Here is a 26,557-nt window from a genome sequence, read left to right as displayed (position 1 = left end):
TAGGAAAAAGCTTTTATGCTTTAGACATTTTTTATTGCTCTAATATTGATATAAATTATTTTTTCAAAAAAAAAAAAAGTAAATTTTTTTTGTTCAAGACGTGATAATACAAAACATATTGTAGCGACCAAAACATACGCAACGAATATTCTCGAATGTTCTCGTTATCAAAAACCTTCGAGAAACTTCGATAACGCCATAAGATAACCTACGCGGGTATAGAATATTCTAGAATTAGCGAGAGCCTTATCGGAGCTATATATATATCGGAAGAATCAGTCAGTTCAGTTAGTTCAGTTCAGACTGTCTAGTCCGCGATACGCTACACGACCGCTACACCCCGCCGCTGTTGTCATCGTGTATTATGTTTACTTCGATTATTTTATTTTTCCTTACTGTATATACATATATTTTCTTTTAGTGTTTATACGTCTATTTTCGTGTTATAATTTTGTTTAATAAAAGTCTACCGCCATTTAAATAATTGTGTGTTGTAAGATATAACCCACAATATGTTTGAAACAAAGTTTTTAATTAAATGTTTAAAATCTATTTTAAATATACTTAAAAAAAAAAACGTTTTATACGTAAAATTCCTGGTTATTATAATTGTGAGTTAACTATAAAAATCCAACAGCGTTATGTAACAATTACTGTAGTACATTATTCTTGTGACCCATGCAAGACTCAACACGACAATGCAATTGGCTGTCGATAAAGAATGGCAAATTGTCAATAGTATCTAGTAAAAAAATTCTAATAAGTGAATACCGTTGCTCAATAATAGGCTGGCGTTGAATAGCAAAATATTGAGTCAAAGGTTCATAGCGACGAGACGTTTAAACATTTGTATTTTTTACTATAAACCACTGCGATTATCTCCTTGAAAATGCTTTGCTGGTACTTTCACCTTCGATCGAGTTTTATAATATTACATATGAGCTTCACACCGGTTTGTTCCGTTTTTGTTACGTGACTCCGTCGTCGTCGTCGTCGTTTACATCCTAAATGATTGTCGGTCGACAAACTGAGTGTGTGGCGGAGTTCACAATTAATTCTATATATTTTTTTGTTTATTTGACCGGTATTATTTGAATACACTGATCAAAATATATTTCAATAGTAATAATTAAATAACAAATAACTATTCATGATTAGGAACTCATTAATTAATTAAGGTTACTAACCCGGTCCTTATTACTTGTGCCATTCGAATGTTGGTATTTCATAATCAAATGAATTTTGCATAAATTTTTTTTTAGCGTGTACCAAAAAGTATAATCTGGTTATCGCTGAAAAGTAACGAATAAAAAATTAATCGAATTTCAATAGAAAATAATCACTTACAAAAATATTTTTCTTTCAACAAAACTAATTTCAAATAATACTGGTTTCGGCATATTTTTGAAGAGGGAACTTTTCTGGCACCTACGTCAATTCTTATTATAAACGTCGGGCCATTGATCAATTATCATGTTTACAGTGTTTGTTACATAAAACTAAATAATGGTAGTACAAAATTATGAAGTAGTAGAGGTATGAGTAAAGAACAGGTCAAGAACGACGTCGAGTGAAAGGAGACGATTGAAGGATAATATACGACAACAAACGTCAGAGACTACCGTTTAGGTATTTATATGTTGTTTGTACTATTATTTATTGATCAAAGTTGTTAATGACATTATTCAGTCTTAACAAATTTTCAAATTAGTAAAATCAATAATAAAACCAGTAAATCATAATGCACCAATTATTTTACTTTAGACTAGATTTAGTCTTAAACAATATTAATGTTGCTTTTAAAATATTTCTGCTCATCATTTATGAATCGAAAAGTACAGTATTTGATTTCATTGAATTGATTATTTCACAGGATATTAATGTAAAATTACTAGAATGTGTTAAAAACTACTTTCCCTTTTAAAACATTTATCGAGAAAAATGAAAAACGGATTATCATACCTATATTATTTATGTAGTGCCAAATGAAATTCATACCTATAATCGGATTTTAATTGCATTAGCATCGTTAAACATTATTATGCATTTCTGTGTTCACATTCCATTTGACCATATTTCATCACTAAATATCCTGATCGTACTGAATATAATATTCAAGAGAATAAAATATTTTGTCGGTTAGTTCACTAATAAAATAATTACTCTATGCTTATCATGTAAATAATTCATCATCATAAGCACATGTGTAAATTATACTGCCAATCGTTTGTGAAATTATGGATGAATTTACAATATCTCTATAAATACCTGTATAACTTTCCATTTGTTGACAATACATCATTTTTATCACTATTATTAAAGACCTAAAGGGGCTGGACTTATTTTATACGGCTTACAACTTTTCAAAATTTTAGCACACTGCAACAATTATTTTGCACCACTCAACCCGGAACTTTGTGATAATTTATCAAAGTGCTATTGAAGTCTTTGACAAATTAATTAGTCTTAACTAATTAATATAATAAAATTAACAGAAAGTCAACATTATTGTGTAGTTATAATTTATTTAGTTATAGTATTAGTTCGTTAAATGTGACTAAGTGTTTTTTAACTATAATATATATTTTTTTTATACCCAGTTTGAAATAATACATCGTCAATAGTCTACGGAAATGTTAATTTACATATTATTAAATATAACATTAATGGTAATCGCTTATCAAGGTTTTCGATGATTATTTTGCTAATTTTTTATGTGCTAAACGAAAGTGAAATATATTTATTTGCAAAACATAAATAGTATTTGTAGTTTAATTAATATCGGGCGATGTAAATTTTCTTGCGGATATTACACACGTATTTAACTACGTGGTGTATAAATGGATCTACTGAAGATAAACACATTGTGGTGGTGGTGGTTTTTTTTTGCTAAATTATTACAATCTATCGCGGAAGCTTAGCCGCGTCTGCCACATTGAGGCGTTTATCAACCGGTTTTGAACTCGACATAAAAATAATGTGTTTCTCTCGACGGTATTAAATAACATCAACAGGACTGTTAGAAGTTTGTCATTTGTAACGCCGTTTTCTGTAGAGCGCATAATCTTATTCTTTATAACAGTTGGTAATTTTTTTAATCGTTACAAGAGGAACAGCGGTCGGAATAATGTTTAGCGACTTGTAACAAATCGTCGTTTTAGTCTGAAAAGTTTCTAACGCTAATTCCAATCATATTCGGGGGAACGATTTTTAGTTTAAAGTGATTTTTTTTGTAACCACTGGCCAGAAATCTTTGATACTTTGACTGTACATACGAAATGTTGTACTGAATGATACTGTGAGTTTCTAAGTAATTAATATTTTTCAATTTAAGTACGAAGCGTTAAAGAAACAATTGATCTGCCGAGAAAGAAACATTTTCCATTCTAAGGTGATGAAATATGAGTTTTTTATAATCGCGATTAAAATGCGTTATTTTAAAAAGAAGACCCGACGAATGCTCTGACGGAATGTCTGCGAGTTCAACGCAATTTAATACATTAACCCGCACATATACTGCGCTAAACAGGAAGCCGAAATCAAATTTAATTCCACCGAATCCGCCTTTGTGTGTCTAACCGAGTGCTAATTTTTAATAGGATAACGCGTCGGCTGTAAAACTTTGTGTTACGTTCGGTTACTGAAAAAATATCATCGACATAATATTGTAATCACGTGTTTTTGTAGAAATATTATATAACTGAAGTTAAATAACACGGTTTTAATTTATAATAATTTTAGAGGTCAATGTATGCGTTGTAGGCATGTTTTGAAAATGTGTGGTTTTCATATGTCCATGTGAGACGAGGAATACCGGCTGTTAGTACTAACCCGATGTCCTCTGCAATTGTAGATGAAGTTGCAGTAATCGGGATCGGTCAAGGTGTTTTTTAACAATTTGTCAGTCTATACTTATACAACTTATTAACGTTCCCAACAACAATAATATGACATTTGTGTGATTGTTGATTGATTTAATGAATATTTCCAGTTTTTTTGTTGTTTATGCCGGTAGCAGTATACACCTTGACCGTTTTTTAAGTTGGTTAGACTAAAATATGCAATATTCTGCATCACACACAGTCTTCCTGTTTCTGCGCTGGTGAATTTTTAGTTTTATTGAAAAAATTATGAAATAAATTTCATTATTAATTTACGGAAGTGCTCTCAATTTATCGATTTACTTCAAGAGCTTATTCTTAAGATATATAATGTGCCCATTAAGTAAAGAAACAGATTTCTATTGTTCCCATTGTTTGTAACAATTGACTTGTTTTCTTACTTTTTGAACACTCTGTATACAACTGTAATATTATAAAAATGTATTTTTTTTCATTTTTAGCTAAAAGTTACTTGTATACGCAAAAGTATTATATCTAATATTTATGACATAAATGTGAAAATATATTTTATTTTCGCAATGTTGTACTTGATATAAAGATTTTGATTATATTTAATTTATAGTAAGAGTAAACAATAAATGTTGATTAAATTTTGTTTTTTTTTTGCATTTATCGATATTCAGTTATTTTCAATTAACCTGATGAGTAATTTTAAATCAAATAACTAGGTACATTCGGTTTAAAAGAACAAAAGTTAAATCTGCTTGATTTTGTTCACCCGCCAAAAACTCATCTATTAAACACAAATCAATAAATAAGATACTTGTTTACATTGAAAATGCGTCATATGATTAACTTACTCAGTAGTAAAAATTGTTCTTGTTTATAAATTAGCTTAAAATTATATTCAGAGCATGAAGCGTGGATGTGTTCTGGGTTAACTACCTAATGTAACCATTGGTTTTACGTGTATCCAAATAATTGACGATAGCGTATTGATACTTGCAAAACCATGTTTTAAAATTGCAAATTAAACGTATAGACGTTTTTAACAAAAGTCCAATATATTCTAAACGGTGGTTTTAAGAATAAACCTAAATATTTTTATGTGATGTTAGACATATTTGAGAACTTGAAAACGTATTGCGCTTTAAAGATGTATCAATAGTTATTGTATTAGCAACACATTTATTGTGTTTATACACTAGATGAAACCTTAAACGAATTGATAAGAAGGTTCGGGTGGTGTTATCATGTCACTAACCCCTGCACCATTAGCGCCTGCCAATAACCTTGACATTCTTGCGACCCTTGTCTGAAAAAATATCTCCCGTACGACAATGTATGTTTTATTGATGGGATGTGGATAAGAAAACAATAGCTTCCTCGCGTTTTATTGAAAGTATTATAGAACTAATATACTGAACTGTTTGAAACAGACGTCTAATTGTAATGATTAATGAAAGAAACTCAAGATCATAGAGTCATATGCTACCTGTTCATATTTATCTTATTTTATAAATTTATTTAAAAATCAGTTATATCTATTAATAAATATGGTAAAAAAAAAACAATAGACCTAAATATCATATTAATTATTTAAACACAACATTAATGAAATGCTTACATGACAAAGTATTTATACTAAAATAATTACGACATTTCCTATATATATTTATTGTTATTAATTATCTCTCAAATATATTTAATACACGGAAAACATTTGCGTCAAAGCATATACATTAAATTAATACTCAAATATGTATATTCAAGAATACATGTTGGTGTAATGTTTTTTAAATTTTCAGTGGCTATCTAACTTTCTTTTTATATATCTACAGAATATAACACAATAGTTGTGCTATATTAACTTTTGACCAGCTTATATCACCTCGAATGTTGAGCGTTATGATATGTTTATTAAATAAGTTTCAAAAATTATGCTGCCTTATCAAATATTTTCATTGCATCAAGGTTACATGGACTTCATTGATCAATGTGATTATTTATTCGTCTACTCCAATGCAAATAATTATTTAGAAGATAATTGTGTCATTTTTTACCAATTTTATCGTACCTTAACGTGTAATGTGAGAAATGGTCATAATAATTTGTGTTATGCTTTTATATTATTTAGCTAATCAATTCGTTTTAGTTCATAAAAGTAATTGTTATTTATGATAACGACTAACCAATTGAACGCTCATTGATGCTTCTTACCAACACTTAACTCACCCGTTTTGTGTTGTCTGTCATTCAGTTATAAATAAAGGTTGTTAATGTATATGTTCATATACAGGGCGATTATTTATTCCTTTTGCTAGTTATATATGTAATTCCACTTATCTGTTATACAATATTTTTTATATTCATCTCGTATATCCTATAGGGACAGTGGCGCAACTAAGGGAACATCTTCGGGTTCAGCACCCCATAGATCTAAAATCATAGTAGTGGGGTTAGTAGAGGGGTGAATCTCTTTACTACTCCATATTCTAGAAACTATCTGACTATATATCTCAAAATCGCTTCTGTGTAGGAGAGAGTCAACTTTAAAATTTTTTTAAACAGAAAAACACATAATTATAAAATAGAAAATTATGTAATTAAGAAATTGACTGATCGTTAACAATTTTTTGACTAGTATTTCAGATTTTATTAATAATTCTAAATATTGACTAGAGATAATGAGCTGGTGCTATTGATTTTATCAATAGACATTTCACGGACTCACTTCTCTCTCCAATTAAGTATAATAATAATAATAACTTCTGTAATATCGTTGAAAAAGTCGTTATCAATTAGTCTATTTCTTAATTACATCATTTTCTATTTAATAACTAAATAATTATGTACGTGGATATTTGAAAAAATAAAGTTGACATCCTTATAAGATATAAGATGATGAATATAAAAATATTTTATAATAGAAAAAATATTATCATTTTAAAATAAACTGAGCAATTCGTGATAAAATAAGCATTCTTTATATTATTCAAACGTAATATTTAAAAATCAATTTAACCAATCACCAAATTATCAATAAAAATATATTTAAGCACGTTATAATTAAATAAATAACCTTCTTAGTTTTGGTTAAAAAATAAATATGTCATTAAAAATGTATTTATTTGAATGGTGAAAATGTTTTTTTTAATTATAAATGTTGAATCATAACTTTATTTTTAATAGTTCAACGTTTCATTTTTTATAATAATAGTTTAAAAAATAATATAGATAAACTGTTAATATTCATAATTACTTCTGTTTATATTAAAAAGATAATATTAATAATTAAATTTTTCTCCTGTAAGAGTCAATAAACAATAACATACATCAGTCAAAACAAATTACCAATTATTTTCGTAAAGAACAATACCATTCTATGACAAATTTTATAATTCATCTATATCATTGGAAAAATCATCATTTAAAAAATTATTTTGTCATAATTGAAATTACATAATAGTAATGACTAATATTGTTACTCAGCTAGAAATTACGCACTTTTGTAACTTGAAAATTTTCATGAATTTAATTATTTCGCAAACTAAATTTTTGTAAATAACAAGAAAGATAGTAAAATAACTATTTCAGTTTAAATTATCAATTAATATAACATAATAATATAATTTGCATGATTGATTGTATTAATTAATTGAATAATTGTGTGTACTATAAATTTGTCGTTAGGTAAATTTAATTTAAATATTATGTATAATTATTAATGAAATATAATTTATTTTAACTTCAAAAATGCAATTTAGTTAAGTGATTAAAAAATTTCAAATTTACGGAAAATGTATAAAAATAAAGTTGAAATAATTAATCCAGNGTGTACTATAAATTTGTCGTTAGGTAAATTTAATTTAAATATTATGTATAATTATTTATGAAATATAATTTATTTTAACTTCAAAAATGCAATTTAGTTAAGTGATTAAAAAATTTCAAATTTCCGGAAAATGTATAAAAATAAAGTTGAAATAATTAATCCAGATGATGTTATTTTAAAACCTATGCTTTAAGGGTAAAAACAAAATACAATTTGTAATCTTTTGAATAATTATTGAACAAAATCGGTTCAGTAGAAGTTGAGTATGATTAACGACATTTACAAAAAAAATTGTTTATATTAAAATTTAGCAATATGAATACCATTTCGGATTCGCACCGATGCTAAAAATAATGTATCTTATTATTATTGGATTACTATTATTGATAGTAAAATAAGTAGTACAATATTTGCATACAATTTTTATGTATTTTTTTAATGAACTAATTCAGTGCTTACACATAAATACATAGTAATTATATGTATTCAATAAAGATTATATTTTAATTATCAATAAGAAATCAACTGTTCATTTGCTATACTAATAGCGTTATAAATATTTTTAAGTAAGTATTGTAATTTTTCAAAAAAAACTTGCATTTTTGTTACTAAGTTTTTATGAATGAATAATATATGAATTAATATCACTTATAAAAAATCTATTTTCAGATTAATGTTTAAGTAGAGTACATGTGCGTCATAAACATCTGGTTTTTAGACCAAATGTATGTCATAAAGTTGCAACATTTTTATGATTTCAAGCAGCCAAATATTACTTATTAATTATAGATCTTTTTAAGACGATAAAAGTGTCATCTGAATAAAATATTTAGGAGGTTTTATTTAATTTCTACCTTAAAAAAATATATTTCTGCATAGAATTCATAATTTTTAAACTTATTAAAAAGTTTAAAGATTAAAAAAAAATCCAGAGAACGCGTTTGTTTTGCCTAATTGTCGATTGTAATAATAAAAATTAGAATTTTTTCTTTTACAATTCATTCTTATTCAAAAACGTGTTAGTACATATTTTGTTAATAAATGTTTTATTTCTTACTAATTCACAAAAAAAAAAAAACAGTTTTAAGTGTTACATACTTACTAAGGAAGTTTGTTAAGGTGTTGTGTGCAAATTCAGTGTGAGTGATAGGAGAGTGATTTTCAAATAGAAATGCAATACAAGTACAGGACTGTTATATAATATTATTCGATTATGATATAAGTTACCTAAAAATATAACTGTAACGATTGAGCTGACATTATTTTTGCAATTAGCATGTTAGTGGTAACGATAGTTACATTGAAAACATTTGGTTCACCTCAACGTGGTTATAATCACATCTCTATGAAAGTGTAAGTACGCAATCAAACGCGATCCACAATGTCATAACAATAACATATGAATATCGCTTGATTTTAGTAATTTCCCGTCTTGTCTGAACGAATCGTTGCACGGCTAGGGATTATTTTTTGAAGTATTAAAAACGCACCAAAAATGTTTGCCGCATTACACTCCGATGTTGGACATTAATGTATTATTTTTGAAATGGATTGATAATTGGACTGTGTGTTGCTAACACTATAAAATGTCCGTATTAAGCGCATGTATATTTCGAATAACTAATTCGTATCCGTTGAAAATACCCAAAAAGATTGGGTAAAATAAAAACATTAACTAAATAAGCAACAGTAATCCGAAGACCATTGTGGTTTGGAAACGTGTGGAGTTTGTTGTGCCAAGGGGGTAGTTAGGACGTGGGTACAGGTACAATGAGGTAACCACCACATGGAATTATTGCATTGTGTTGCACCGTTCACGAAGATGCCCGACCTCCTCCTGCTACCATACGGTCTGCTGAGTGGTAACACAGTTATACACACTCTTTCTCTCTCGCCGCGCTTTAGTGTAGTAATCGGACGCCGACCGCAGTTGTCGTCGACTAGTACCAATCGCTTCGTCTCACTCGCTCTCCGCAGATTGCGCCGTAGTATTTTTATAATATCACAGCATTGTAATTATATACGTTTATATATTTAAAACCGTCCACCATAGTATCTCGACGGCATGCGGCTCCGTCGCCAGCACGTTACACGCTGCGGCCGCTCCAACTGACAGTCGGTTTGAGTCGTCCGTCAAACCGACCACTGCCGTCCCGCCGCTGTTGATACCCTTGCGCCGGTACAAGTGCGGTTCATAATTTTTTTTGTTAAAATTTTTGATATGAAAAAAAAGTGATCGGTTTATTATTTCGATTCTATTAGAGAAAATTGTGTATTTTTTAATAATTTTCCGAAGTGTGCTCGTCTATACTCGACAAAAGTTCCAGTTTTTTGAGGCCAAGACTTTTAGGTAAATAATTATTAATAAGCATAGAGTTGTATAGAATGCAGTTTTTCTATAATGATTTAGGACGACCGTTTTATAATTTGTGGCTGTACTTGAGCACTTGGGTGTTTTAAACAATATAGTAAGCAAATTCTAAACATTTCTTCAGTTCTTTAATACGTCCTGAGAAATAAATATAAAATCTTAAAATTGTTTTTTCAAAACATTTAATTTTTTTTTTATTAATAGTGCGATAATTATTAGTGATTTTTAATTGTTTTCTTATTAACAACATTCTAAAAGACTGTGAATTGAATGTTGGCGCCAATATTAAAGTTTAACCTTCGTCTAATTATTTAATTATAGTTTTGAATTAACAAAATATTTATTTATTTTTTCACTATTATTTTAAACTTGCTTGTTTTTTACACAAAAAAACATAATGATTTTCACATAAAAATCATTATGACTCGTGAACCCGTTTCACAAGGTAGGTTAAAAATTGATATTGTTTTTTGTAAATGACAACAATATTTTCACGTCACTACTATGGTGGCACTAACTCTAGGTACCCTATTATGTTCGGAGCTGCTTTTGTTTCTCGTGAACGCTGTTTATGTTATTATTACATATTAGACAAGTACGTGGTTGTTAAACTGTTTGAACCTCTATATATATTTATACCGATCATTTCATGATTTGAGCTGTGGTATAAAACCAGAATATTATGTTACATTAATAGTTTTACTGAATAAAGAGAGGGACAAATCATTTTTTAATAGGGAAACGAATTAAATAATTAAAAGTGGTATTGCCCTCGAATTTAATGTTACATGTCTTAAAATAAAAATGTATAAGCGAAATATTTATATACCCATGTCATAATTAACTCTCCTTTATTAGTAAATTATTGCTAAGAGGAAATATTTGTATTCGTAATACGTTACCTTAGAATGAAACGGATCTAATGGAATTTTTTTGAAAAAAAATTGTTTTAAATAAATAAAAAAATGTTCGTATATTTCATCAGAATTGATAAAAAAACACGTTAAAAATATAAGTAGACTGTTTAAATGTTTAAAATGTCCCATAAAACTAATGTAATTGTTTAAATTTTTTTCGTTTGAAACATATTTAAAATACATATTAACCCTAAATGAAATAGTTATTCTTATTGTATAATGAAATAACATAATTAAAAAAAAAAATCCTCATCAATACGATAATTATGTTTCTAAATACGGTCTACTGAAAAATGTTCGATTTTTCGTTTTAACTTTTCCATTTTAAAGCGACGATTACAGGTATTTTTATTGACAGTGTAGATACTATAATTTTTGAAAATATTTATTTTAGAAACATACATGTTAACTGTTTCAATGATATTTTTATCTAAGTTTAAAATTCCAACCGAATGAAGACGTATGTAGTTATTTTTAAGAGACAACCCGTGAAAAAGAAATAAAAAAATTAATCATATAAAATGCGAAAGGGGCATAAAGTCAAATAGAATAGGAGTGGAATGATAACCTCTATTTGGCGTGTTCCTGCGCTCAAATTCATAATGTTATCTTAGTAATTTTTAAATCTTATCAATTGTAACTTTGTCAAACTAAAAGTTTAAATATTGAATGTTTTCTTTTATCAACCGAAAGTTTATAAACATAATTAATCAAAGGAATTTCCATAGCGACACACATTAATAATGATAATCACTACGAAAAATATCATGGGGCAGATCTCTACACGACGTACTTATTTTTGTATTATTATTTTTTAACTATAGCCAACAACAAAAGGATCTTAATTGTTTACCATATTTCAAATCAAACGTACTTTGATCAGTGGGTATCTTTTAGGTTCCCCTGCATATCACTTTTTTCTCCGATCCATTGTAATTGTTTTCATTTGACTTTGACACGATACGCTTTCTCTGATCGCACTCTGAGGTTCATTAAAAATGCTGAATGCCTAATACGAATTCACTGACATGTATTCACATTATATTTACACATACCCTGGGTAGTCGTTAATGTTCGTCATTATCATTTATTGATTTCGCCAAAATCAAGGCGATTACCGATGAAAACTAGCGGCCGCCGTTCCACTTCACTTTCTGCAATTAATGTAACCAAGCAAGCCAAATAAACACTTACATGAGCACGTTCTATTGTTAAAAATTTGAAGAACGCGATACACTTATTAGAGGTTAGCTATTTAACTTTTTTGTACGCTGACAAGGTTTAATTAATACTCCAGTTTTACTTGCAGTGACCAGTAGGAGACTTAAACGCGCAGTTCTGTAGTTTATTACTTTTATAACGCTATTATTATCGTCTCATATAATTCTATGGAAGACTATTACAGAAGAAAAAATTTAAATACCACATAAACCTTTACTAATTATATTTCCCTCAATGTTTAGTGTCCTATAATTTAGCGAATAAAGATTTCACCATACTCGTCCGACTCTATGTAACAGTGCATATATGTTTCGAGTATATTTTATTGATTTATACATTCATTGCAATTGAAAATTACCCTCAAGCTATTTGTAATAGACAATTTTAACACCAGTAATATTTTACCTTGCATATTTTTTATAAACAATTGAATATTTGTTGGCATAATTTTATGGTCAAAATTTATTTCACTAATTAAATATTAACTGTCGTTATTTTATCGAATAATATCCAATGAATGCTCGTCTTGAACCTCGTTACCATCGATATACTTGCTAATATGACCGATCATATTATTTTATACGTCCAAGATACTCATTGTATTCCAACACACAAATTAATTTATTGTCATTCAGTTTATTTAACACAGTTATGCAACGGGAATCAAAGTAATTCAATTATATTTAGTCCTCAAGGTAAATAATTTAAAATAAAACCCAACCCATAAGAGAAGAGACAAAATGAAAAACTATTTTAAGCTTTTTTTTAATTTAAAAGGAAAAATATTTTTAAAATATTATACAATTTTACCACTTTTAATCGTCAGTGGTATATTTAGAAGTTTTGATTGGGTTTAATTAACTTTTAGTGGTTTAAATATCGTAAATTATAATTTTAAGAATATATGAGTTAAGCTTGTAAAATAACATTCTTTACTGTTCAATAGTCAAAATAGTCTAATTATCTCAAAAATTCTAAGTTTAATTGTTTTACGCGAAACTCTCCATTGGGATTTTATACAATCTAGTAATTTGAATTGATCCAATGACTTCAATTTATGTTAAATAAACTCAAATTTCCGTGAAGTTTTATTGGCCATATTAATAAAATTGTCGTCATTGATTAAAAATTGTGATAAAATTATCATTTTGTTAAATTTTTTTTAAATTTTTTTTTGGTAATATATCACCCAAAAGAAAAAAATAATAATAAGCTTTTTATTTTTAAATATTTAATTATTAGCCTTTTTCTTACAAGAAATATCGATAATTTTAGAACAAGCACTTCTCAAATTATAAGTATTTTAATACATTGAGTGAATATAGAACACAAGCGGAATATACAAGGTGATTGACTTATCGTTAACTACCAAATTTCTCTTTAAATAATAATGATTTTGAGAATTTGTTTAAACATTTTATTTATTATTATTATTTATCAATGTATAAGTACTTAAATATTTTTTATGTTCATCCCTTATGAAAAATAAGGGATGGACTTCATTTTTACTCTATTTCTTTTTAATGGGAACATATTCAACTATCTTAAACGTTAGAAAATGGTCTAATTAAGAAAATGATTGATCGATGCTGGTCAACTTTTGAACCAGTATTTTTCAGGAATTATGCATATTTTTTAGTGATGGGAAATATCGAATAATAACTATCGAACTATTCAATAGTCATTCAAAAACTATTCGAATAGTAAAAATATTCGATAGTTCACAATATACTCGAATAGTTTTTAAAATATTTGATAGTTTATGCTAAAAATAAAATATTCGGTGGTATAAAAACAGTTCGAATAATTAATCAATAGTTTAAAATATTTGAAAATGCTCATCACTAATTTTTTTTATTATTAATTATATCCTATTTATGATCTTAGTACCCTGAATAAACAGTTTTAAAACAATCCTATTTAGATCGTTAGTGTTATTAAAACAGCAAAACTATAAATACAAAAGAGCAGGTAATACTAGACTAAGAACAGTATACAAGGTATTAAGTGTAAAATAAGACTTAAGTATTTACGAATACTTCTGTTGCGCATAGAACAAACTTTTCCAATAAAACTGAATATATATCATTAGTCATCGGAAAAAAGAACTGCTTTTTAATTTTCAACCCATATTTATCAGTTTTTACCAACGACTCACAAACTAAAAATAAATAAAATGGTACTTTTTACTGTTATTAATTGTATAATAATTTATTTTAAGTATTCGTTAATTATCTTCTTATTATAATTAATTGTACTTAATAAAAATTTTAATTAGAACTAATCGAATATTTTTTGAAACCATTCGCTAGCCCATTCGAATATATTTTAAAACTATTCGATAGTTTATGCTAAAAACACACTATTCGGTTGTGCAAAAACAATTCGAATAGTTATTCGATAGTTTTAAAAAACTATCGAATACTATTCGATAGTTAAAAATATTCGAAAATGCCCATCACTATTATTATTTTTATAACTAGGTTGGAGGCGTAGCGCGACAGAGAAATGCATGATACGTTATCAACCCATCAAAATATTTTGTTAGAAAATTTCTAAATAAATAACTATTTCAATGTTTTAAAAAAATAAAAAATCTTTCAATTATTTTTTATTACAAGAAAAAATTATCTCTTTAGGTAACAATTATAAAAAAAATGACAATTGTATCAAGTTTTATGAAAAATTGTTTGTTACACTTGAGACACTTTTTATATTCTGAGTACTCCAATTTTCTGTGAACAATACTAATTATTTCTGCATGATTATAGTTTATTATAATAGCACTTGGTTAAAAATGACATTCATAGAAAATGAAAATTGATATATCCTTTCATATCTTATCTGCTTATTGAATTGCATTATTATTGGCTTATAAACTGTATAGAAGTGCTTTGAATTTAAGTTTATTTTACATAGAATTATAAATATTTTTATCGAAGTACTTATAGTGACGAAGCATTATGTCAATTAATTTTATGGTAAAATTATAACTTTAACACTTTACACGGAATTATTATGGAAGTATTACTTTGATATTATTAATGAAATGTTTATAATTGGGTTCTTAACTAGAAAATTGTTTGTAATAAAAAATTGTTGAATATTACGATTATTCAATTTCCATGCTAATTAATTTATCATGTTGAAAATTAAAAACTATTTGTTTGTTGAATTAAATGTTCTCACGACGAATAATAGTCTTCCGTAGTAAATGTAAAAATATAAATATTTATAAATGAAAATTTTCTTGTCTCATTATTTGGCAGTCAATAAAATTGAAAAGTTGGCAACTGTTAAGAAATCTACAATATTATGTATTGTCATTTAATTACATTCAATCACACTGAAATGTTACTTTTGAAACATAAACTAATGACGCTAATGTAAATGAACTCGTTTGACTTATTGTTAGGCGTTAAAATTATAGATCCTTGGGAACATTCACACTTAGTCAGTTGGGTACGGCGGTTGCAACTAAACGTTACTCTGATGTATGTCGAAAAATTAAACATAGTCACTTCCGATACAAAAAGGTAGAGTATTCAATTATTATACTGCGAAATTGAATAAATACTGGTCAGTGACTTAATATGAGGGTCTTAACTGAGATATTCTTAAAATGGTTTATTATTGTAAATTTGTCTCTATGTTTTATATACGAAACAGCTATTAATGTTAAATATAGAAGACCTGATAGATTTATAACAGATATTGCTTAAAATTAATAGGCTATTGCCAATCGTTGTACTTGTGGTGAAATAATTTCAGTTATGACTCGTTGAAAAATATTTTTGGTGCTTTATGGTCGGCAGCCAAAATTGGTTACGCCAACAACTGATGTTTATCAAAGACGTACGTGTCCAGTTAACCGATTATGTCCTCATACTGAGTAAATAGGGGTCACTGGGTTGTTTTTTCTATTAATTATTTTTTGCACACGTTTAGGAGGAAATAATTGACGATTTTAATTCTATAAAATTAGAGCATAGTAAATTGGACTATGTTAATAACTTGTTCTGTATAGTAAAACGTTATGATGCAACGTCTCGATAAAAAAAATACATTAATATTAAAACTGTGTTTTAAATTTATCCAATTTTGAGTTTCGTCGGTTGTTGAGTGAAACTTTACATCGAGTTGCAAGTGATTAACATGAATTAACATGCTACCTGTATGAAAATTCTCTTGCGAATATTAACGTTTCTAGAAGACAATCGGATGTTTAGTTTTACGACGGCGCATACAAAAGGCTAATTCGAAATTTGATTGTGACAAATTTTACACGGTTGACCCGGTCGTATAAAACGTTAAAAGACGCCAATTATTTTAAGATTTACATAATGTACGTCAACAAATCATCAAGGTCGACAATGAGTGTATACTTGCAAATTACAAGCTGAGAAAAATATTCAAGATTAATATTGAAACAATATAAAACATCCATGTACGTTATTATTGACTGTTTTAATTTCTATAACTTGAGTGTGTGCAAGGACGTATCAAGAATAATTTTTCAGGAGGGGTCTAAAATATCTATTATATATGTATGGAGGGTTTTGATAGATTTATTCATATATATATTGGTGGAGGGGTCCGGACTATTTGGACTTCCCCCCTTAGATACGATTATGTGTATAACTCGTTTTCTAAATAAATAAATGAATGCGAATCTGTCTTAATTTTAAACGTATACGTTGATTTGTTAAAATTTGAAATAAATTTTCGTGTGTACAAATTGTATAAAACATTATGATGGTTAATAGTCGAGAACGTTTCAGTGAAAAGAGAAATTGGTCACACACTCTCTTATTACTCATTATCGACGTATTATCATTGTGGAAAATTCCAATGTGCGCTAATGATTTTGTATTTAAGGAAATGTGCCGATCAAACGAAATTGCACTAGTGTAACTGCGCAACACGTGTTAATTGTAATTTTAGTATATATTAGTGTTGGCGACCTTGACATTAGCCTTTGAGACCGCAGTGTACCGAACGCGATATGTATCACACTGACTGTACTGTTAGCCTATGGCAACTGTTACCATCATACAGTATTCTCTGTCCTAGAAATTTTTTGGACACCTCTCCTCTTCATATCACATTGATACAAATAAACTTTTTGTCCTTCGTGTACATTGATGATTCTATTGTATGAAAATGTTTTTTACTTAGAAATCTCACTGATACCGGAAAATATTCTTAATTGTTTAACGATTTAGTTTGTTTTTTTATCGAGTCTTAAATCCTTATTGTTCTTGGAGTTACGATGCAAATATCGAATAGTAGATGAACAATCGTGATTTTTTCCTAAAAGCAAATCTATTAGTCACACCGGAAACTGTAACATTAAGTCAGTAACAACACAATAAGAAAAAAATGTCTTGTATGAATATTGTTCCGTTTGAAGTTCAATGACGTTTATGTGACAAAAAATGACTCGGAGTTTAAATAATCTATTAATTTTTTTGCTCATTTAGAAGCTCATATATTTGGTTTTCAATAGGCTGGAAAATTCAGATCGTTCGAAAATTACTTAATTTTTATGTGTTTTAATTTGTTAATTTTCATTTAGATTTTAACAATAAAACTATCTTTTACTATCTAAACCTCAAAATTACGTCGAAGGAAATCTGCTGAACATCGTTATGTGCGGATATATTAATTAAAAGGATATGACATGACACTTACTTTTAATTTAAGTCAATCAAAGTTTTTTTATGCAAGATTTAATTATTACTTTACGTATTTATGAAAATATCACTAAAAGTTTTAATGGTGATAACTTATTGACTACTTCACTTAAAATGTATAAATAATATACTTGAATATGTAAATATTTTAATATAAATATAATATTTCTAAAGATATTTTAACATTAAAATTTCTGGCAGCATAAAAGTTTTATTTTTTAATTATATTTGTAAAATTACAAGGAATTAAGACGAGAATAAATTGATTTAATCAACTAAAATTAACTATTTTATTTAATTGATACTTGAATACACAAATCGAGTAGAAAAAAGAGTGGGTGAATTATAGAGTAATTTTGTAATCATTAAAATAGTTATAAAATGTACTCAAGTTTTTATTAAATGAATGACTTAAAGATATTTACAGTCGTTTGTCAAATATAACCTTCGTCTTTATAAACGGTAAATAAAGTTTATTGAAAGAGGTACTTAGCTTTATAATTTATTAATTATTTACTGTAAAATTTTTCATTTTCCATTACTTGTGTAGTTTATATTTTTTTAATTTAAATATTTCATTGATTTAATAACGCATTGTTCTATTTTTGCATACTCATCGACATTTTCATGAACTATTTTTGGGGAAAAACTAGTTAGATAGTTCTCAGGTATTTCGTTTAATAATATGTAGTACGTCTCTATGGCTATAAAAAACTATTATTTTATAATGATTTTTTAAATCTTTTTATCATATTTATTTTTTTTATACATCTATAAACACTGTTATCATAAAACAGTCAATATCTTATAAGATGATTTTGAAATAAAATAAAATATTTATTTATAATAATAGGTTTGGAACAACCTTCGAATAAAATTAACCAATAAAAACGAATTATTGTTACATTTGAATAAAATTATTTATTTTATCCAAGTATTATATTTGAAATAGTCATTTCTTAACGATTGAATAATAATTTAATAATTTAAAATATAGTGATATTTAACTTAAGGTTTATATTAAAAATAAAACTAAGTATTTTTATTTTACCAGAAAAAAAACCAATATAGTTAGTAAACAAAATAATAAAAATAATATAAAGATAATTATAAATGGAACGTATTATTTAATAGTCATATGCTAAAAATTCAAATGTTCATACATTTTCTAAGAATTTTTTTTATTTTATATGCTCTACATAATAATGAATAATTAATTGTTTTCAGTTAACAAACATGTATGAGATGTGAGTAACGTTAAATTTAAGATTCATTCGTAGAATTTTATTTTTTACATTGATTTATAATTATCAATACATTATGTTTACTGTTCGTAAAAGAATAATTTTTTTGTATCTAGAACGTATGTATATGCACAATCAAAATCATAACATAGTTTTCAATTACTTAATACTTATGTAACTACCTTAATCGAGTTCCGTGTGTTATATAAAAAGCTAAACTAAATATACGAGGAAAAAAATGTCTAATTATTTGATGATTACAATGTATTTTTCATGAGAGAGGAATGACTGAAAGAGGAACTCAAATAATAAGTAGAAAATGTATATGTACTGAATGAGTACAAGAACACTTATTTAATTATTTAAGCAAAACGCATCGTTAACGTTTATCTTTTCCACGTACAACGACATACTATTATTATAATTTATTTCTGTTATTCTTCCGTTTGGCTAAAGACACGCTTTGAATATCATCAGCGATTGATGATTAAGTTTTTACATAGAAAATTAGCCATTCTTATTCTTTTTCGCCGAAAAATGATTTGAAGAACTTTAAGTTTTAATGATCAGTTGTTTATTTTTTACCTGTTTTTAATTTGTCATCACCACATGAATATAATCTAAAAATAAGCGTAATAATATTTTTCTGTCTGGTCAAAATAAAATCCGCACCGAATGACTTAATCGATTAATATTTTTCGTACATTTGTTTTATACCTTTTTTTAATTTGTACATTTGAGGTATAATATATCAAGTCGCATTTTTTAAATAAGTTGAGACTTTTTTGGAATGCTCATTAAATAAGTCATCTTAGATACCCTATGATAAGTGTAACTTTGATAGACATTTAAAATCAATTATGTTAAAATATAAAATAAGTATGTTAAAATTAAAAAAATTGTTTTTCTTTGTATTCTCAAAGACTAACATATACCTTTGATATTTTGTGTTTGTATTATATTTTTATGTATTATACCTAAGGCGAACGTTATATAAATATAATAACATAATGAAAAGCAAATTAAATTATAAAATATAAAATAAACGAAATTAAAGAATTGAAATAAAAAAACAACAACAAATTATCAGTTACTCAATTTTACAGTAATCCTTTTAAAAATATGCTCACCTGATTTTCAAAATAAAATGTGACTTGAGATAATTTATCTCAGGTGTACGGAAATGAAAACACCATCAATCTTAATATTTTTCAAATTTTAATTGTGCAATTTATTAATTTTGTAAAAACTTTGATTCGCAATAAAAAATTCAATGGTTATTAAAGGAATTGGCGAAGGTAAAAGCAGTTAATTATGTGTAAACCTTGGATACATATAATTTTATAAAATTATGATTTAATGATAATTGTTCTAAATTATTGTTTAATGTTGTATAAAATAAAAACTTGGTTGCTCTTCGTTTGTTTAAATGTTGATTTTAGATAATATAAAAATAATTTCAAGCAATAAAGAAGAAAATCTATAATAATCGATAAATGTTATTTATTATTTAAAAGTAAAAAACAAAAATTAATTATTTTATTTATTTATTAAATTTAAATGTCTTAATTGTGTATTAAATTATGTATAGCATGTAAATATTTTTACTTTTAGCTTTCTCGTGCATAGTTAAACGCTCTGTTTATGTATACTTGTAAAATACAGCTTTTAATTTATTCTTTCTTACTTAGAAAGGTTAAGATATAACGAAGGATGTATATTTATATGCAAACATATTAATAATATTACAATTTAAAGTAACGTTTTTGAAATGATCACAATTTTTCTTGCATTTAATTTGTAATGAAAAATCACTTTTTTACGAATGACATAGTTTGAAATTTAAAAGAACAATTATACAAAGTGAATTTTTCTTCTCCATTTTAATGAATAAAAATTGTATTTTTACAACATAATTTAACCGGTATGTTAGAATGTGACATCACCAATTTCTGTTATTATCTACGCCAGTTAGTTCTACTAAAATTGTTTACAGGGTGTTCAGTGAGTAAGGAAGGAAACAGGTCAATTGTTACAAACAGTGAGAGTAATATAAACCCGTTTTCTTACTTAATGAACACTTTATATAGTAGAATTTGTAAAATTAATATTTATATTAACACATATAATAGCTTTTAAAAACAGACATAAGGTATAAAACATCAATCATAACATATTTCTGTGGCTATTTTTCAAAAGCTAAATTTAACAATTTTTCTGAACAACAACAAATTTAAAATTTGAATGATGAATTTCAAAATTTTTGAAACAAAAAATTAACCTTATTGTTAAAGTCTACTTGAAGTTTTTTGGAATTGTTCTTTATACAAATTATAAAAAATAAAATAATAATTTTTATAACTTATAAGCTCTTGGATATATTCACTGATTTGTAAATATAAAATATTAATCTAGTAACATAGGAGATTGTACTGCAAAAATTATTCTAATATTTTTAAACATATTGATTCAATTTTTCTTAATAGTGAGAATTATGATTAAATTTTAAAATTTCAATTTCGTATATCTAAGAATTACTCTGAGCATCCTGAGAGTGAATACTTCATTTAAACAGCCTTGCATATTATCATAATCTGTTTATTGAAGGTCATGAACAATTTTTATTATTTTGTACATAATCAATACATAATTTGTTATATTTTTCATGAGATTTTTAGCTTATACGATAAAGTTATTTCTAATGCACTATACTATAGATAATTAATTTGATTTATATAATGTATAACGTAATAAGTTCAAGTTAACTCAATTTCCGTGAACATCATAGAATAAAATTTAATACTATTTTTTTTTTTAAATCTTTACTGCAAAATTATCCTGTTTTTAAGCCCAAAATTAGTGTGTTCACTTTAAGAAATAAGTAGATACGAGATTAACATTCAACTTCACGACACAATCACATGAATTAATATTCTGAATTGTTATTATCGTTAATAGATATTTTACTGGAACGTCAATTATCATAATTAATAAATGTCGTACAAGTGATTATAACAGATGCTAAATCAAACAACAAACACAACTTTTGCGTGGTGTACGTAAACTGTAATAACCGTTAAATGAATGATATCATTTACAATCATAATAAAAATTATCACTAGTGTTTCTTAGTATTTTCTCTACAATATGTGATTATTTTTTAATAATCTAGGTTAAGTACCTACCTGATACTTAAATTCTTATTAGGTTTTTAAAAGCTTCATATTAGAGACCTATAGTGTTAAAAATATAGGTTGTAAATATAAAAACAATGAATTGTGAAATTTTTATTAATACGTTTGATTAAGTTTATATTGATATTAGATAATTCAGGAAACAATCGTGGTTTATTTATATGCATTTGCACCATCAACTTCCTTTATGCTTCTTATTCATCGACCTTAAGATTTATGAAAACTGAAATTAGTTTATAAATATTGAACTCTTTCACTTATGATTGATGATGACGTTACCTTGCTGTATTGATAATAGTTTGAAACGGAAGTTAAATAATTATGTTAACTTTTATATTATAAGATCAATGTTTCTTAAAAAAAACTAAAAATGTACATTATTGACTCAATGAAAATCGTTTCTATAATAATTATAAAATAGTAACTAGTGTGAACCTCACAAATTGTTGAAAAAAAAAAATTCGATATAGGTCAAATAACTAAAAAGTTTTGAATAATCAAAATCACTTCTGTTTTTATCTTTGCTGTAATTAATTTGAACATTTTACGTACGTTTTAAAAAAATGATTTTTTAAAGACACTATAATTTAAGCTATTTATAATTTAAACAGAAAATATCTAACTTGAAAAACCATTAATATATTTTATTCACTATAAAATTAATAAACACTAAGATATTTTCATAAATTTTAAAATTTTTTGAAAATGTTAAGCTGTTGTAACCGTATTTTTAGTTGTCATACTTGCATACATTTTTGAGATTAATTCTCTCAAATACCATTGCTTTTGTCAAGTAAAGTACCGTATTTACTGTCCCAATTCGTATAAATACCACATAACAGCATTGAACAGTTGTAGGCGGTGTAAGCAGAACCTATTTATGTCATTAATGACATTAATGATTATTGTGTACTCATCGTTATGTTTTATCTTTTCTACAATACATTATTTGACCACCCTTTTTATACATATAACGGCAAACTCTCTAGCATGAAACACATTTCCGCTTCAAAACCTGTATAATAGACACGTAATAGGCATATATATATCTACTTATAAATTATACACTATAAAAGCTGCGTTAGCTGTATCATTCTATATAATATGTAGTTTAGTAGTGAATCGAAATTAATAATATTATGTAAAACAATACAAAAAAAAATATTCACACGTGTGGTTGGTCAATTATTAGTTGCGGAAATTAGCACAACCGCAGACCAGTTTTGTTTTTCTAACTCTAATAGACAATATTATAATATTTGCGCGTGTAAGAAGTCTGGGCAATAACATGTATGAATGATCACCAAAATATAGCATGAAAACAATTTAAACATGATTTGTTTAGAATGCATTGAAGATATTTTTAACTTTTCAAATGAATAACTCTTTGAGATGTTTATCGTAAGCCTTATGATATATTAAAAAATAGTAGTGAGTAATATCTATTTTATGTTAAAACGATCACTATACATTTTTAATTTGCAATTTATAAGGTTTAGTAAGTAAAAAATAAATATAATTATCTAAAGTACAGCCGTAGATAAATGTTAATTGTGATTATTTTATAAGCGATAAAAAAGTTGATAATACAAAATAACGAGCGTTATTTTAAATACTTTTCATTTGAATGATAAGTTAGAAAGTGTAAAAGCTATGACAGTAATATAAATAAAGTTCAGTAAAGTATAATTTTATTATATAAGTTAAAGAAAAACTCAAAATGTAAGAATTAATAAATTCATATATCTAGTTAAGGTACAATGTTTATTAACAAAATTGTTGAATTGGGGGAAATTTCTGAGATCATTACAAATGACACTATTATACATGACTCAAATATTGAATGGGTTATTTATTAATTTCTTAAATTTATTTTCGAAGGTACAGTTTATAATCTTAGGTAATTACTTTATGTTTATATTGTATATTATTGTTTTAAACCGGTTCATCGAACACGTGAGGATTTCTATGATCGTAACGTCGATGCACTCTATTGTACCCAAGGGCTATCGACATGACTAGATGGTACATCTGACGTAATACAGTTCACAGTAGAGTCCAAAATCTTATTGTTACATAATGTAATAATATAGAATATTATAATATCAAGGGGCTCAAGTGTTGCTTGAACTTGTAATTTTGACTTTAAAGACCTTGATGATCGACAAATCTCTTCAATACAGTTAGTTTATACTTGTATTATCACGTGGATCAAAGCACACTTTTAAGTGATGATTGAATTCGAATTTGTGTAAGTACTTAAAATGCATACGTTGTATGACATTCCGGTATTTTTTTATTCTTACTCATTATTTCATTTCTATTGTTAATTCAGTACAATTTGAATTCATTTCTGACCTTGTTGTCGTATTTAAAAGTTATTACACTATCTGTCTATATAAACTACTATTGTAGCTTATCGTATACGATGGTTGGTAAATTATGAAAATGCTAAATTGGATTGAAGTCTTTTTTAAAATAGAAAAATTGTATATAACTTTAAAGAGATTATCCTGTTTTTTGACTATTGGTATTAGTACAGTTTCCTGTGAAATATTTAATTCAACGGGGTTTTATCAAGTCCAATAATAAAACGTTTGACCTTGAAATCATTAAAACATTCTAGTTTGATGATTTTGTTACAATTGGTTGATTTCCTTCAATAAAGTTTACGGTCAGATTTATATTATCTTAAAAAAATTGATATGTTTACTTTTCACGAAAAATTTATAATCAGTAGCAAAAAAAACCTTGTTTATATATAGCTCGTAAATTTTAATATTCATAAAAAAAATTATCTTTCCATAACAGAGTATCATTGAACATTGAGGTCTAATTTTTTTGCGTTTTTTAGGATTGCCCTCTAAAAACTGTTATGGTAAAAAAATGTTTTATTAGTTATAAATAGTAATTACATAGATAGATTTAATCTTAGTTTTAATTAAATTAAACAAATTTAGTTTTCATAACGATATAAAAAAAATGATTTCTTTAATATTTTTTAAAAAATATATGAAAATATTTATTATAATTGATATTTTAACTTTATTTCTCTCAATTTAAATAACTTTAATAGATATAAGTTATTATAATTTTATTAAAAACATTTTTTTCTGGGAGTTTTTCTTTTATTTAATACATTAATGGCTCAAAATATTTCGATAAAATCAGTAAATTAATTTAATTTGTTATTTAAAAACAATTTTGAAAAAAACCCAGCACAGGGGGGTAGCGGCACAGTGGTGACGTGGCATAGTTGGGTCAAGTATAATGATATCTGACAGTGATTAAAATCACTATCATAAAAAACGCTTCGATGCAAATATTTAGATAGTGTTTAATTTTAAAAAATTGGTTGATTATTCCAAAAGCTACATGATCTGCTATTTCTTTATTTATATCCTGATTAAGATAAAGTATGTCGAATAAAAGAGGGATATAAATATTATTTCTCATAAAAATTGTATTGATGTAAAATGTAAAAATTAAATCGAGTATTTTCACACAAAAATAGCATTCGGTAGCCATTTTCATCATGAAGACAAAATAAAGTCCGAAATTTTTTTTTTTCATAATGATGTACATTACATTAGCTTTAATTTAATATATATATAAAAGTGTCAGACTTTCTGGAATACTTTCAAAAGTCAAGTTTGAAAAGTTAATTTTTTGTGAAAAAGTTGTCATTTTAAATCCCCCCCTATGGGCAGGTAAAGGGTCAGATTTATAAAAAAATGTACCAAATGATAGGTAAAAATATCCTGAATTTATAAAAAAAATTATATTGATTCGGTCGTTTTTCAAAAAGTTATGGCTGTTTTAAGTAAAAAAAATTGAAAAAATTTCGAAAATTAGCGATTTTTAAATTTGTAATTTTTTTGGAGGTTTCCCCCATTTACGGGTAATGAAGAAAATTTTTTCAATATCTCTGTGTGGATTGAGATAAAAATGGTTAAATATGTATGTATTGGGGATACAGCAATAGAAAATCCGCTTTACATAAAATAAGTTATGGAAGTTTTAAGCAAAAAAAGTGAAAAAAATAACAAAATTTTCCGATTTTAAAAATTGTAATTTTTTTGGAGATTTCCCCCATTTGCGGGGAACGAGGGAAAATTTTTCAATTTTTAAGGGTAATGTCTTCGACTAGATACGATTTGTGATCTTTTGACGTATCGTTGAAAGAAATCGGTTCGATGAGAGCTGAGAAAAAGTGGTAACAGACACAAAAAAAAAA

The 26,557-nt window shown here is 26.4% G+C and overlaps 1 protein-coding gene across 1 annotated transcript in view; it reads left to right on the top strand.

The window, feature by feature from the left end:
• The first annotated feature begins 9,581 nt into the window (after positions 1-9,581).
• Positions 9,582-26,557, top strand: part of LOC126903716 (phospholipid-transporting ATPase ABCA1-like) — a 26,722-nt gene continuing 9,746 nt past the window's right edge. Inside the window, exon 1 of the mRNA XM_050682123.1 lies at positions 9,582-10,027. The gene's annotated coding sequence lies outside the window, so the exon portion shown is untranslated. The remainder of the gene's footprint in view (positions 10,028-26,557) is intronic.

Source organism: Daktulosphaira vitifoliae, unplaced genomic scaffold (assembly GCF_025091365.1).
Source record: "Daktulosphaira vitifoliae isolate Bord-2020 unplaced genomic scaffold, ASM2509136v1 Scaffold_4, whole genome shotgun sequence".
In the NCBI taxonomy this organism is placed as follows: domain Eukaryota; kingdom Metazoa; phylum Arthropoda; class Insecta; order Hemiptera; family Phylloxeridae; genus Daktulosphaira; species Daktulosphaira vitifoliae.
The sequence above is the reverse complement of the archived record's forward strand: the minus strand, read 5'-3'. Positions and strand labels throughout refer to the sequence as shown.